The sequence below is a fragment of the Salarias fasciatus genome, chromosome 1, assembly GCF_902148845.1.
Source record: "Salarias fasciatus chromosome 1, fSalaFa1.1, whole genome shotgun sequence".
NCBI classification, from domain to species: domain Eukaryota; kingdom Metazoa; phylum Chordata; class Actinopteri; order Blenniiformes; family Blenniidae; genus Salarias; species Salarias fasciatus.
The window spans coordinates 32438058-32455111 of NC_043745.1; positions in this window are offsets into that span (position 1 = coordinate 32438058).

The following is a 17054-nucleotide window of genomic DNA, read 5'->3' on the forward strand; positions in this document are numbered from 1 at the left end:
AAAAAGAGGCTGTGGGGAAAACAGCAGACAAGGAGGAAGGCAGCCGGCCCAAGGGTTTCTGGAGCCGGTTGTTCCGGAAAAGAAAGAAACCTGACCACAGTCAGTAGAAAGGATGAGGAGGAGGCTGCTGCGTGACTGGTGGGGCTGCTACGAGACTGGTGGGGCTGCAGCGTGACTGGTGGGGCTGCTACGAGACTGGTGGGGCTGCTGCGTGACTGGTGGGGCTGCAGCGTGACTGGTGGGGCTGCTGCGTGACTGGTGGGGTTGCAGCGTGACTGGTGGGGCTGCAGCGTGACTGGTGGGGCTGCTGCGTGACTGGTGGGGCTGCAGCGTGACTGGTGGGGCTGCTGCGTGACTGGTGGGGCTGCAGCGTGACTGGTGGGGCTGCTGCGTGACTGGTGGGGCTGCTGCGTGACTGGTGGGGCTGCAGCGTGACTGGTGGGGCTGCTGTGTGACTGGTGGGGCTGCTGTGTGACTGGTGGGGCTGCTGTGTGACTGGTGGGGCTGCAGCGAGGAGAACCAGCCTGTCTGCCAGGCTGCCTGTCTTCCTCAAAGTGTTTTTCTGCACTGTATTAAGATGAACTGAAAAAAACTATTCAATAAAAATGAACCTAAATGAATCATGAATTCATTCATCAAATTTCTTCTTTTCTTTGTTGATTCCAACTGATTGCAGGTTGTAATTGTTCAAAAATTTCATGCTGCACATGTGCGATCTCCTTCAAAAGACCCCTCAGGTTTGGTTGAGGTAAAGAAAGAAGAGTTTCATTCCAGCCACCATTGGTCCAGTTCACACCACTTTATTTGTCTCCAGTGGGTGATTCAAAACACACACACACACACACACACGCTCAGTCTTGTATTTCTATCCTTGTGGGGACCGTCCATTGACTCCCATTCATGTCTAGCCCCTAACCCTGACCCTTACCCTAACCCTAACCCACACCACAACAAAGCCTAACCCTAAAGAAATGTTTTTGCACTTTTACTTTTTTCAGTAACAACAACATGGTCAAGAAAACACTGTTTCTCCTACTTAGGACCGGAAAAAGGTCCCCACAAGGCACGTCGTTCCACGTTTTGCTATCCTTGTGGGGACATTTGGCCCCGACAAGGATAGAAATACAAGAACACACACACACACACACACACACACACACACACACACACACACACACACACACACACACACAAAATCAGCATACACAGATCCAAAAAGAAACATCAAAATAAACCAGATGAGCATCTGAACGTGGATGTGAATATAAAAATGTATCTATCAAACATAGAAGTGTGAAATAGAAACATGTCAATGGTTTTACAGTCAGCACTTCACGTTGGGTTTTTTTTTTTTTCTCATTTGCTGACTTGTTTCAATTCATTTAAAAAAACGTGTCTCCAGCTGCAATGCACTGCTGTCTACCCGCTTTTAACCCAGAAGAAGAAGAAGGTCTTCCGGGTTGTCCATTTTATTAAAAACTTCCTGACTTTATACATGTTTTTAAAGTAGTTGCTGAAAGAATTTTGAAATTCGTATTTTCTTCTAAAATCAGACTCGTCATCTTTCATGAAACATTGAACTGGCAATAAATTCTCCTTTTCAGAATTCATCAGTAGATCAATAGAAACTTTCTGAGAAGAATTTAGATTAATCAATATTTGATTGTTATGCACTAAACACTGACAGAGCAGGACATGAGAGACTAACTGATCCAGATTAACTTGTTGTGTAATCTGCAGACTGATGCATCAGGACCTGGAACCACTTCTGTTTACTGTGGCTGGAGGGGATTTTAATGGTGCTTCTTATATCTTCCAGCAAGGCTTCATCTGCTTCTGCTCTGGACACACACACACACACACACACACAGTTCGCTGTCATTCATAAGTCACAGTGTAATTCAGACCTCACGGCTCGCTCTCTGCTGTAGATGAATGTTTGTATCAGGAGAGTAAACAAGTTTCTGTATCCGTGCTAATATCATCCAGCAGGCTGAAGGCAATCACTCCTGCTCTGCTGCCACATTTCACTGTGAGCGAGACCTGACTGCTGCTAAAGGGATCATTTGAGAAGAATCAGGGGGGTTTTTTTCTGCACAGAGGCAAAAGCAGCCACTTTCATTTCACGCCAGAAAAGTGTTTGGAGATAAATGAAGTCTCTCAGATTGAGCTTTGTTTCAATGACTAAGGGTTTAAAACTGACTTAACGTACGGGGGATAAGAAGAGCTCACTCATGAAGTTGAACTTAATAGTTTAAAATCAGTCAGAATGAGTCAAGTGGCCATATAATAAAACCTATAAAATAATCGACGCCAGAAAAGTGTTTATCCTGATCAAAAATATCCAACCTTCAACAGAACAAGAATGATTTAAGAAATGTGTTGGTTTTTAAAGGTCCGTTATCTAAAGCTCAAAAAACAAAAACTTTAGGTTGAATTATGAAAAACCACACAATAGCCTGATGTTACTGTGGCTGGTGTCTTTAGTCAGCAACTTGTTACACAAACGTGAAATGCAGAGAGTAAATAATAATAATGATGATGAAAAAAATCTCTATATTATGTTATTGGTGTGAGAAATGTCAGGTGTGGTGTGGGGTGTGTGAATGGACTGTAATGTGCATGTCTCACTTTCAGGGTGTGAGCGTTGACATCCCTGATTGAAGGGTTTGATATATTTTGAAGCAGTTCGTTCTCTGCCACAGTCTGTCAAAACGATCAGCACAAACTAAAGGCTAAACGAGTCCGTTTAGAGTGAAGGAGGGTCTTCCAGCTGTAAATGAGCAGGTCATGAGGTGTGTGTGGAAACGAGCCGTGAAGTTCATGCAGGAGGACTCCTCACTGTTCCTCCTGCTCAGGTCCAGATCCAGAGGTTCAGCTTCAACCTCCAGCTGCTGACATTCCTCCTTTCACTCCTCCTGGAAATTTCTCATCTTTTGAAGACATCTTGTGGACCAGGGGTGTCCAGCCCGGGTCCTGTAAATCTGTCCTACATGTTTTTAGGTCACATCCTGACAACAACACATCATCAGGTTCAGATGTGTTGCATTAAAACATGACTGCTGTTCATTGATTTGCTGCTATTTGCTATTGTCTCAAGCTTAAAATCAAATGTTCTTACCTTCCTGTACAGATCTCACATTTGCCTTATAGTTGACTAAGGGGACCAAATCAATTATTTATACTGTACATATGTGGCATGCTATGTGGATCTATGTCTAATTGCACTGACAAAGCTACCTGGGGAATTGCATCCCAGGAAATCCCCAATAATAACTTCGCTCACTCAGGTTAAAGACGATACCTCCGGGGCAGAGAGGTTCCACTTTTTTCTTCCTACTCCAGCCCTTGAAGGAGGCGGTTGCATATTTTCCTCTTTTCCCTGCTTGTAGCTTTCTTCTTTGTTCTATTATCAGAAGATGGTGAAAACAGTGAGATGGTCAAACCCTGCGAGGACGGTACGGCTTAAAGTAGCTTTAGTCAATAGTCAGAGACATTGTTTAGTGCGTTTACTCTCTTGCCATATGGCATATGTAATTCAGTTACAGCAACTCGTGAAGTGTAAAATCATGTTTGGGTCACAAGAAACGAGAAATTAGGGTGTTGAAGGGAGCAGTGAGACGACACAAGACATTTTCCTTTAATAAATGTTGCAGAAAGCCCAGCTGAACGTGTCCCTGGCAGTTCACTTCTGAGTGATAGATATCCTCTGACAATTAACTTGTAACCACGCTGCCTGATGTTACAGGGTCAATTATTAACCTGGTGCTGCTGGTCGGCTCGCTCACTTGGTGCTCTCGGCTGCTCGCTCGGCCGGTGCTCTTTGACATGTTTCCTGCGTTTTCCTTGCATAAGAGAGGACCAGTGGATTTAACATTGTCCTGAGTTGAACCAGATTTGCATTTAGGTCCTCCGGCCACTCTGCCTGACATAACGTGGCAATTCTTAACTCTCTACCGCGTGCCTTTGGGTTCTGGAATCATAACAATGTAGTCACTGAAAAGGTTGACTGAGAGCTTACCATGCTCCATGACAAGTGATTTCCCCAGCTATGGCACTCTTCTCCTATAGCCTATTGCGTTGCATATTGCATTTGAAAGTGAATGTTACCAGTCAACCATAGCTTGCTGGGTAAAAGCTGAGATATACTGCGGCCACAGTGTGCATACAGCATTGCCTATTGTCCCTTTGTTGCTGTCTGTGGACAGGAAGACTCTCCCTTGTGGCCAAATAAAGAAACAGTAACATTAAGGAACAACAACCACCATGAAAACCCCATGTGTTAAAATCTCTCTCCTTCCACTAAACATCTGAAGGAATTTCATCGTCAATGTTGGAAAAATGAGGGAAATAGTGTAGATTGAGGGGTGTTTAAATAACCTTTTGGTTCAATGACACAACGACGTGAAGCCTTTGTAAACAGAGTTTGGGACGCTCAGAGAGGGCGTCTACTTTCCTCTGCGCATAGACTTCACTTATTCCTCTCGAGTTGCGATTTAAAACGGGAACGGTGAGTTGCTTAGCCGCCGTTTTGGTTTCTTCTGCAGCTTTCTGCAAAGATTGTTTTGAAAGAGACAATTGGGAAGTACATGTTGAAGCAGGACTTAGTGCAGGAAATCCAGCGAAAAACTCTCACTTCGCCTTGTAGTAGTCTCTGAATAACACAGCAGAACTATTCTATCTAGTTGTGATTGTGAATTTATTCAGTTTTTTTTTTTAAATGAATATCTGTGGAAAAAACTTAAAGGCCCAATAGTTAAAAACAATGAAGTTGATTTCTTCTTTAAACAGAATTATGATTGATTAAGAAGTTTTCTTCTCAGACAAAAAATATTCTCCAGCATATTTCTGACATCTGCTTTGACCCATTAGTAAAAAATCTGACTAAATTATCACTACTAATGCCAAGTAATGAAGCTCAGATAAGGATATTTATATACATATGAGGTACATCCACGAAGACAACTTTATCTTTATTTTTTTTCCTTACTCAGTTTTGCTGTATTACAACTGTTAACTAAGATTTGCATCATAGACTTCCTCTGCAGTCAGTAGTCGCATTTCGACAACCCTGTAACAACCATTAATGTAATCAATTACCAGTAACAGATAGGCTATTTTATTTTTACAATCATGATTGAGAGATAGAGAGTGCGGCACAGTGAATATCCAGTGAACGAACATGACGACTATGATTGTTTTGCATAAGTAAACTACAAAAGCGTGCTAAAAATATAATTTCCAAGAAATGTAGTTCTGTTTGTCCATGCATTTGTCCATTTCCATGAACCACTGCTTAACTTGGTTCTATTGATGTATTATTATCTTTTGGTCCAATTATATTTAGAAATGATTTTTGGGCCACAATTACATTTCAGTCCCTCTTCTCCGATGTGGATAATACACATACTGGCATCTCGATAAGGATGAATTATTACTCCGTATTTGTAGTCTCTGTACCTTTTTGTTACTTTCTTTCCCTCAACAGCGCCTATTTTAATTGCGTCTGTTTGCTGCCGATGTTCTACATGCTGCGTTTTCCTGTGTTTGTCACCGATTCTCGTCTTTGTCCCGCCTCCTCTCAGAGAAACTTTCAACCTTCAATGAGACGCTGCCCGCTGAAGCACTGCGCTTGTACCCGACCTCGGATCCTTGCCCCACCAAAGACCGCTGCCCCGAGAGGGCATACACCACCATGACCTCTGACCTCAGGGTCAGCTGTCCACTCAGCGACGTGGCCCAAAGGGCAGCAGGTAAATGAGGGCAGTTCAGACGATGACAAGGGTGCATAGACATGTTCAATCAAAAACAGAAATTATTTATTTATTTATTTATTCATTCATTCATTCATTTGTTCATTCATTCATTCATTCATTCGTTTATTTATTTATTCCAAAAGAAAAGCATAAACTGCAAGTCCAGTGCAAAGACCTGAGAACTGGATCTATGTGGTCCACTTTCTTGGTGTTCATCAGGACTCAGGTAGCAGTGTTTTGGACGAAAATGCTTCTCAGTTTTAGTTGCATTTTAGTCATTTTTATCTGGGATAGTTTTAGTCTATTTTCAGCCAGTTTCAGCAATAAGCAACAAAGTTGGAGTAACTAAGCCTCCGTTCACTCTGCAGGCAAAATTGACTCAATTTTGATTTTTGTTTTTTTGCCTACAAGTGATCTGATCTGATCTGTTTTGTGGCCGAGTCAATGTTGCAATATAGCAGTGTCTGCTGTGTCAATCTTTGTCTATTACAATACTTTTTCTTCCCCCAGCGGCTCTCAGTAGTCCAGTCTATCGCTACGTCGTGACGCACACGCCATCAGGACCCGTCAATGCCACCAGCGACTTGCTGACGTTTCCCAGTCGCTTCTCCTTCCACTGCCTGGATGCTGTGACGTTCTTCGGGGGTCTGCAGCCTCTTCTGGGTAAAACTTTGTCCACCGAGGATCAGAGTTTCTGGGATCTCTACAAACGGAACCTCCTCAGCTTCGTGAAAACAGGTGAGGATGGTGTTCGCAAACTTTAGAATCCAATCAATACAAACATCGAAGAACTAATTCAAATCTGTACTGTTTCACTCTCGTCAGTGATTCAGGTCTTTCATTCAGGCTTTGAAAGTTTCTGACCATCTTACAGGTAAAATGGATGCCGCGTGGCGGGAATTCCCAGAAGCCACTGCTCTCCTGTCACACAACTTGACAGTGGTCCAGAGCTACTCACCTGCTCGATGCGATCTGTGGAAGAAGAATGGCCTGTCTGAGTACGGGTGGATGAACTGATCTGGCAGCTTGAATAGGTAAAGGTCAGGAAGCAACAAACAACATTGGAATGAAAGGAAAGTTCTGGTGTTTGTAATTTAGAAGGGAAGTATGTGACTGCATGTGAAAATGGGATCATGCTGACCAGAGTGATTGGTATGGGAACTGTATTTAAAAGCCTTAATTTGAGTTGTGTGAAGATTTTTTTTTAAGGGATTACTTTACTTGCTTCAGGGGATGTTTGATATGTGATCAGAAAACACACGAGCTGAATGTGTTTAACCTGTGGAGCTGATGTGTCACATGATGTTTCCTTGTCCAGATCTGCTGTTTGCACTGACTCAACCTTTGACTTTTCCCTGCCAAATATTTGCACTTTTCTGTGAACATAAGCTCTCACTCCTGTATTTGAAGTCATAGTTGCTGAGTTAAGCCAAACTGGCCTCCTGCATAACCGTAAGCTATCGGACTTATTCCACTGTTTGAAAAGCAGCTCTGTCAATAAAATCACCAAGTGTTTATTTACACACGTCTTCATGTTGAACCAATTCCAGTTTTTCATATTTTGTTGGCTTTGCAATATATTGTTGATGATTTTAACTTGGGTGTTGTGTTTTATATGTTGAACTTTAAAAGAGAAATAAATTTGCGTTTGATCCATCACATGTTGCAGACTTTCTTTAAAAATGTGATGATGGCTTTGTCACTTGGTGTGAGTTGAACCAGCTGCAGCTCAAACCAAGGAGTTGGCGCTGGAGCTGAAGAGGAACGGGGTTTGTGTGTCCCCTGTGTGTGGACTTTTTCAAGGAATACAAATATTTGTGGATCAAAAACCTCATCAGAAAGTCCAGTGGCATGGTGGGGGGTGAAGTCTGTGCTGGTGGTCTCAGAGAGCAGGATCCGGTCCACACTGAGGTTCATCCTGAACAATGTCTCTCACCACCTGGTCAACAACAGGAGATGCTTTATTTCTGTAACCATCAGGCTCTTTCACTCCTCCTTGTAAACAGTGTTTGTTCTGTTTATCTCTTTTACCAGTCACCACTTGGTCCGGTATGTATTCACAGTCAATATTACTTATTTAAATGTATTCTGTCATATTGGTATTTTGTCTTTGGTGCTGTTTATTCTGTCTTCCTTTTCTGTGTAGAGCTGTGCTACGAGAATTTCCCTGAGGGAAGAAAGGAGTATTTCTATTCTATTCTTTTCTACTTGCCAAGTCATAAAACAGTGACGGTGTGCTGCTGCCTCCATCGCTGCGCTACCGGGAGCTTTCCAGCAGATGTCACGAGAGGAGAGCCCAGAAAGAGGGGGAGACAGTGTGTATCTCTGCGCTCACTCTGCTGATGGCATTTTTCAGGTTTTATTTATTTTTTTATACATTACCTGAATCGAACTTGAGACATAGGGGAAAATGTTTAGAAAAGGGGGGAAAATTAATATTTTCAAGATTACACTAAACCAAAAAGCCACTTATTAGGATTGGGGGGAGAACACTTCTCCATTCCTCCCTCAATAATGGAAAATTTACCTTTCATTTTTTAACGGTATTCTCTTGGTCTTGTATTGAAATTTGTCTGATCTTAATTTTATGATCAGATTTCGGGCATGTGCGTTCTGAAATCCTGTTTGTTGGTTTGAGCAGGACGTCTCCATACTGAGCGTTTGAAACCAGATATAAATGTGATTGGCCCGGCGTGTCACGTGACCGCATCATGTGGACAGACGAGGCGCTGTGACGGGTCGATTTATGCAAAAAATTAACTCCTAAAATAAAGTTAACAGACGATTTATATGAAAATCAGAGTCTGATAAAGCCAATAAGGCTGTAGAACCTAGTGATGGAGGCCAGAACATGTTCTGAAACCGGGCGCTTTATGGGTTTATTTGCACTCTGAAAATCGGCATTTTTGAATGGATTCCAATGCGGGCTTTTGTTGAAACCAATACCATCGCCCCCTGCTGGAATTTTCCCGCAATTACAGCTTTTCTGCGGCGGTTGTTGCTTAGTTAAACCACTGGGTGTGACGTCACTGAGCCTGGCTCTCATCTGGTTCCAGCTCTGATGACATCATCACGCGCTCTGCTCATTTCAGCTCAGCTCTGCTGATCTGGTCCACATTGTTTCAGAGCTCCAGAGAGGAAGGAAGCATCTCGTGGGTCTGCAGCTTTAGCGACAGTCAACACATTTCAAACACATTTAGCGACAAACACTTCAGACATGTCCCAGAGTCAGGATCCCAGATTCAGAGGCGGATTTCCGAGAAAGCCTCCCCGGAGATTCAACGTTCCTCGGGAGCTTTTAGATATGCGCTCTCATATCGATGAACTATTAGAGACGCTTCGTTACCGTGAAATGGAGATTATGAATTTGAAAAGTGAACTGAGGGAGAAAACTGGAACGCTGGAGCAGGAGGTCCTCCAGGAGAAAAACGAGTCCCTCCAGGCGAGGAATGACTTCCTCGAAACACAGAACCACTCCCTCCTGGAGAAGAACCAGACCCTGCAAGACGAGAACAAGACCCTGCAGAAGGACAACCAGACCCTGCAGGATGAGAACAAGACCCTGCAGGATGAGAACAAGACCCTGCAGAAGGACAACCAGACCCTGCAGGATGAGAACAAGACCCTGCAGGATGAGAACAAGACCCTGCAGAAGGACAACCAGACCCTGCAGGATGAGAACAAGACCCTGCAGGATGAGAACAAGACCCTGCAGGATGAGAACAAGACCCTGCAGGATGAGAACAAGACCCTGCAGAAGGACAACCAGACCCTGCAGGATGAGAACAAGACCCTGCAGGATGAGAACAAGACCCTGCAGGATGAGAACAAGACCCTGCAGGATGAGAACAAGACCCTGCAGGACGAGAACAAGACCCTGCAGGACGAGAACAAGACCCTGCAGGATGAGAACAAGACCCTGCAGAAGAACAACCCGACCCTGCAGGAAGAGACCAAGACGCTGCATTATCAGATCCAGTCCCTCCAAAATGAGAAGCAGACCCTGAAGGACGAGAACAAGACCCTGCAGGAAGAGAAGCAGTTCCTTCAGGAAGAGAATCAGATTCTTCAGGAGGAGAAAGCCAAGGTTACAGACACATACAGGATCTTGGTGGAGACCATAAAGGCCAGGAGGAAGAAAACACGAGGCTTCGTGAAGCTGGTCAGTGGAAAAGGAGAGAAGAAGGAAGCTGGAAACACCACAGAGGAGACCAAGAAGGTTGTGGTTATGGAGAAAAATGATTTATTTGGAAGATGGACAGTGTTACATTTAAAGAAACGCTCTGGGATGAAGGAGGTCGTCACCACCAGAGAGGGAAACATGACTACGTCAGAAGTGGAAGTGCTGGAAGAAGGAGAAGCAAATTGTAAAAAAGAGGCTGTGGGGAAAACAGCAGACAAGGAGGAGGGCAGCCGGCCCAAGGGTTTCTGGAGCCGGTTGTTCCGGAAAAGAAAGAAACCTGACCACAGTCAGTAGAAAGGATGAGGAGGAGGCTGCAGCGTGACTGGTGGGGCTGCAGTGTGACTGGTGGGGCTGCTGTGTGACTGGTGGGGCTGCAGCGTGACTGGTGGGGCTGCTGTGTGACTGGTGGGGCTGCAGCGTGACTGGTGGGGCTGCAGCGTGACTGGTGGGGCTGCAGCGTGACTGGTGGGGCTGCAGCGTGACTGGTGGGGCTGCTGCGTGACTGGTGGGGCTGCAGCGTGACTGGTGGGGCTGCAGCGTGACTGGTGGGGCTGCAGCGTGACTGGTGGGGCTGCTGCGTGACTGGTGGGGCTGCAGCGTGACTGGTGGGGCTGCTGCGTGACTGGTGGGGCTGCTGTGTGACTGGTGGGGCTGCAGCGTGACTGGTGGGGCTGCTGTGTGACTGGTGGGGCTGCAGCGTGACTGGTGGGGCTGCTGTGTGACTGGTGGGGCTGCAGCGTGACTGGTGGGGCTGCAGCGAGGAGAACCAGCCTGTCTGCCAGGCTGCCTGTCTTCCTCAAAGTGTTTTTCTGCACTGTATTAAGATGAATGAAAAAAACTATTCAATAAAAATGAACCTAAATGAATCATAAATTCATTCATCAAATTTCTTCTTTTCTTTGTTGATTCCAACTGATTGCAGGTTGTAATTGTTCAAAAATTTCATGCTGCACATGTGCGATCTCCTTCAAAAGACCCCTCAGGTTTGGTTGAGGTGAAGAAAGAAGAGTTTCATTCCAGCCACCATTGATCCAGTTCACACCACTTTATTTGTCTCCAGTGGGTGATTCAAAACACACACACACACACACACACACACACACACACACACACACACACACACACACACACACACACACACACACACACACACACACAAAATCAGCATACACAGATCCAAAAAGAAACATCAAAATAAACCAGATGAGCATCTGAACGTGGATGTGAATATAAAAATGTATCTATCAAACATAGAAGTGTGAAATAGAAACATGTCAATGGTTTTACAGTCAGCACTTCACGTTGGGTTTTTTTTTTTTTCTCATTTGCTGACTTGTTTCAATTCATTTAAAAAAACGTGTCTCCAGCTGCAATGCACTGCTGTCTACCCGCTTTTAACCCAGAAGAAGAAGAAGGTCTTCCGAGTTGTCCATTTTATTAAAAACTTCCTGACTTTATACATGTTTCTAAAGTAGTTGATGAAAGAATTTTGAAATTCGTATTTTCTTCTAAAATCAGACTCGTCATCTTTCATGAAACATTGAACTGGCAATAAATTCTCCTTTTCAGAATTCATCAGTAGATCAATAGAAACTTTCTGAGAAGAATTTAGATTAATCAATATTTGATTGTTATGCACTAAACACTGACAGAGCAGGACATGAGAGACTAACTGATCCAGATTAACTTGTTGTGTAATCTGCAGACTGATGCATCAGGACCTGGAACCACTTCTGTTTACTGTGGCAGGAGGGGATTTTAATGGTGCTTCTTATATCTTCCAGCAAGGCTTCATCTGCTTCTGCTCTGGACACACACACACACACACACACACACACACACACACACACACACACACACAGTTCGCTGTCATTCATAAGTCACAGTGTAATTCAGACCTCACGGCTCGCTCTCTGCTGTAGATGAATGTTTGTATCAGGAGAGTAAACAAGTTTCTGTATCCGCGCTAATATCATCCAGCAGGCTGAAGGCAATCACTCCTGCTCTGCTGCCACATTTCACTGTGAGCGAGACCTGACTGCTGCTAAAGGGATCATTTGAGAAGAATCAGGGTTTTTTTTTTTCTGCACAGAGGCAAAAGCAGCCACGTGCATTTCACGCCAGAAAAGTGTTTGGAGATAAATGAAGTCTCTCAGATTGAGCTTTGTTTCAATGACTAAGGGTTTAAAACTGACTTAAAGGTGCTGTAGGCAGGATTTTGCTAGTCAGTGCTAATTTTTCTGTGTTTTCTTTGGATTAAATGTTAGAGTACCCATTGATAATCCTTTAGGAGTGTAGTATAATTGCACTACCGCGAGGGCGCAGCGTTTCCATCTGTCTCTGTTCTGAGCTGAAAAGGAGTCTCGACAGCTCCAGGTATCTTTGACCAATCAGAAGAGCCCCTGAGGCTCTAACCGTGATTGGCCGAGGAGCGTTCGTAGCACGTTCTTGTGGGAGGGGCTTAACTTGCGTAAGGGCGTGATGTCAGAGAAAACAGGACAGGATTGGCTGTGCTGGGTTTCAAATCGCCATCTTAGATGGGTCAAATCGTCATCTTGCTTAGGTAACCCTAAGCAAGATGGCGGAGATGCGGAATCCTGCCTACAGCACCTTTAACGTACGGGGGATAAGAAGAGCTCACTCATGAAGTTGAACTTAATAGTTTAAAATCAGTCAGAATGAGTCAAGTGGCCATATAAGAAAACCTATAAAATAATCGACGCCAGAAAAGTGTTTATCCTGATCAAAAATATCCAACCTTCAACAGAACAAGAATGATTTAAGAAATGTGTTGGTTTTTAAAGGTACTTTATCTAAAGCTCAAAAAACAAAAACTTTAGGTTGAATTATGAAAAACCACACAATAGCCTGGTGTTACTGTGGCTGGTGTCTTTAGTCAGCAACTTGTTACAAAAACGTGAAATGCAGAGATTAAATAATAAAAATGATGATGAAAAAAATCTCTATATTATGTTATTGGTGTGAGAAATGTCAGGTGTGGTGTGGGGTGTGTGAATGGACTGTAATGTGCGTGTCTCACTTTCAGTGTGTGAGCGTTGACATCCCTGATTGAAGGGTTTGATATATTTTGAAGCAGTTCTTCCTCTGCCACAGTCTGTCAAAACGATCAGCACAAACTAAAGGCTAAACGAGTCCGTTTAGAGTGAAGGAGGGTCTTCCAGCTGTAAATGAGCAGGTCATGAGGTGTGTGTGGAAACGAGCCGTGAAGTTCATGCAGGAGGACTCCTCACTGTTCCTCCTGCTCAGGTCCAGATCCAGAGGTTCAGCTTCAACCTCCAGCTGCTCACATTCCTCCTTTCACTCCTCCTGGAAATTTCTCATCTTTTGAAGACACCTTGTGGACCAGGGGTGTCCAGCCCGGGTCCTGTAAATCTGTCCTACATGTTTTTAGGTCACATCCTGACAACAACACATCATCAGGCTCAGATGTGTTGCATTAAACCATGACTGCTGTTCATTGATTTGCTGCTATTTGCTATTGTCTCAAGCTTAAAATCAAATGTTCTTACCTTCCTGTACAGATCTCACATTTGCCTTATAGTTGACTAAGGGGAACAAATCAATTATTTATACTGTACATATGTGGCATGCTATGTGGATCTATGTCTAATTGCACTGACAAAGCTACCTGGGGAATTGCATCCCAGGAAATCCCCAATAATAACTTCGCTCACTCAGGTTAAAGACGATACCTCCGGGGCAGAGGGGTTCCACTTTTTTCTTCCTACTCCAGCCCTTGAAGGAGGCGGTTGCATATTTTCCTCTTTTCCCTGCTTGTAGCTTTGTTCTTTGTTCTATCATCAGAAGATGGTAAAAACAGTGAGATGGTCAAACCCTGCGAGGACGGTACAGCTTAAAGTAGCTTTAGTCAATAGTCAGAGACATTGTTTAGTGCGTTTACTCTCTTGCCATATGGCATATGTAACTCAGTTACAGTAACTCGTGAAGTGTAAAATCATGTTTGGGTCACGAGAAACGAGAAATTAGGGTGTTGAAGGGAGCAGTGAGACGACACAAGACATTTTCCTTTAATAAATGTTGCAGAAAGCCCAGCTGAACGTGTCCCTGGCAGTTCACTTCTGAGTGATAGATATCCTCAGTTGAACTTGATGTAGATTTAAGTCCTTCAACCAAGCTGCCTGATGTTACAGGGTCAATTATTAACCTGGTGCTGCTGGTCGGCTCGCTCACTTGGTGCTCTCGGCTGCTCGCTCGGCCGGTGCTCTTTGACATGTTTCCTGCGTTTTCCTTGTGTCACCCTTGCTTCTTTGTGTGGTCTAAAGAATCAAAAATCAAATCAATGTGGTGTCGCAGAAGCACCAATCCATCTAAATCCACACAAATTTTAGGGTTCCAATAGGTTCGTAAGGAGATTGGCGCTGACGACCTCGCTTAGAGAGGGAAAGAAAAGAAACCTCCAACCGCAATGAAAACACCGACACCTTGCTTTTGGTAAGAAGAAAACATAGAACATGTATAAAAACAGATTTTTTAACTCTTCCAAAACAAAACAATGATACAACCGTAGAAATATACCAACAAAACAGATGATACAATGTCCATTTCAGTTCAGATCCTTCTCTTGTAGTTTCACAGTCTCTTTTTGTTATCAGTCTCTCTGATTATGGTTAGTCTCTATTTTTATAGTCAGGCCTGACTCAAAAAAAACGGGGGGGGGGGGGGGGTAGTCTGAGATCTCAGATTAATGGGGAGAAAAAAGGAGATTCACTCCCAAAGAAAATGGTGAATTGGATTTCTCTCCTACCGCCCTCCTGGGAAGTAGGTGACCTCCGAATTTGGGATCCTCTGTGGTCTTCGCAGATGCAGTCCGGCCCATGGACAACACAGGTCAGTTCCTCAATTCGCTTTGATCAATCCCATATAAAAAACCAGCCTGCACAAAACATGCAGAGCCATCAATCAATGAGCAAATAAATTTCACAGTTAATCCTTTTGTCACAAAATAATGCAGAACATCTTCCAATAAATCTCTCTTTCTTGTTCCCAAGTTTCACAATTACAGGCCAATACAACATTTTATCTATGAAAAACACAAAAAAAACAGTCGTATCAGGCCCACGTGTCACTCTACACAGTGTGTTGATTCAATCCACAGTGCATTGCGTCTGCAGGAAAAAAACGTTTAGATGCACAACTTACTTTGTACATTTTCTACAGAAATTAACATTTCACCAAAGTCAAAACACATTTCCTCATTTCTGTGCAAAAGAAAGAACATATCCCGACTGGTTTTTTTTTTAAATAGGTTTGCATACACTCAGTTTCACTTTTTTTTCCCTCATGGTGGAACACGATGCAATTTACACACATTTTCAGCCACTCACCGGAATATTCTTGAACTCTCTGCTAAAGGTATCACTCGAACTCAGCACAGACGCTTCCTTGTCCCAAAAAAAATGAAGTATCTCCAACAAAAAACACAGATTTATCTGAGTCACGTCTCCTCCGACTCCCGCAGAACCGAAAGTAAGACGGAAGCTGCACGAGGTGCATTCAAGGTGCATAGGACAAAACTACTTGTTGCACAGCGGTGCATTCACTGCACCTGGGATAGAAACAATATATGAAAAAAAAACCTCATTAATACTGAAAATCTAACTTGAGCAATGAAATAAACCTGGGTTACACTCTCCCCCTCTAAACGGCATGAGTCCCTTCATGCACAGCTGATCTTGGAAACTGTGGAGGTAAACTTCCAGTACTGGAGAATGCAACACCCAAAGTTTGGAAAAACGAACTAATGGCTAAAATCAGTGGCTCTCCCAGTTCATCATAAGTAAACTTACGAGGTGGGCGTCTTTCTCTGTCAGAGCGTCTCAAGCCTACTGACTCTGTAGCAACATTGCCAGTTTCAACAACATCACTACTGACTACAGATTCTGATGGAATGAGAACTGTGTCAGTGAAGGTGGGTATCATGTCAACTTCTGGAATGTCAATCACAACATGGTCTGGGGACCCAGCATCTGTAGGTGACAACTCAACGCTACTTAAACCAGGGACTTCATGTTGTGTATCCATGTCAGATTTGTCACAGTCAGGTACAGACATTTGTGGTCTTGTAATGTCTGGAGATGGCACAGAGGGTTGAACATGTGTGAGGGGTTGAGGTTCTGGAAGAAACTGCTCAGTTTGAACATAGGGACCTTTTGTGATGATTTGTGGCTCCCACATACCAACACAAGCTTCTTCATCATCGCTCTCTTCATCCTCTTCACTGTACACTCCCTCTTCTCCAGTGTCGGTTCTTTTGGTCTTGGGTTTGCTCCTTGTACAGATTTTGTTCCTTTGACGAGGAGAGTCTGATCCACTCTGATCCTCAACAGGTAAGAACCCGCAAGGGAAAAGCAAATCCCTGTGTAAGGTGCGGTGAGGACCGTCTCCAGTTTCCGGTTTAATCACATAAACAGGACTGTCCTTGATGCGCCTCACAACTGTGTGAATGGTTTCCTCCCAACGGTTTGCAAGTTTGTGCTTCCCTCTAATGTTGACATTCTTCACGAGGACTCTATCACCAACAAAGAGTTCAGCAGCCCTTATCCTTTTGTCAAACCGAACTTTGTTCTTCTCACCCATTTTCTTTGAGTGTTCAGACGCAAGGGCGTAGCTTTCTTGGAGGCTGTCACGAAGATTTTGAACATAGTCTGAATAGGACTTTGAAGTAGCCTTTCCAGGGTAAGTACCAAGAACAAGGTCGATGGGCAACCTTGGCTGTCTTCCGAACATTAGCTCATACGGGGAGTACCCCGTTGTGTCGTTTCTCGTACAGTTATAGGCATGTGTCAATGGCTTAACGAAGTCTCGCCAATGATACTTGTCTTTGTCCTCTAGCGTGCCTAGCATGTCTAGCAACGTCCTGTTGTACCGTTCCACCGGGTTTCCTCGAGGATGGTAGGGAGTGGTTCGGACTTTGCTCGTTCCAATCACACCACAGAGCTCTTTGATAATCCTTGATTCGAAATCTCTGCCCTGATCGCTAAGCAGACGACAAGGGAAACCATAGGGAATGATCAGGTTGTCCCAAAGAGCTTTGGCGATTGTTTTAGCTTTCTGATCTCTGGTTGGCACTGCCA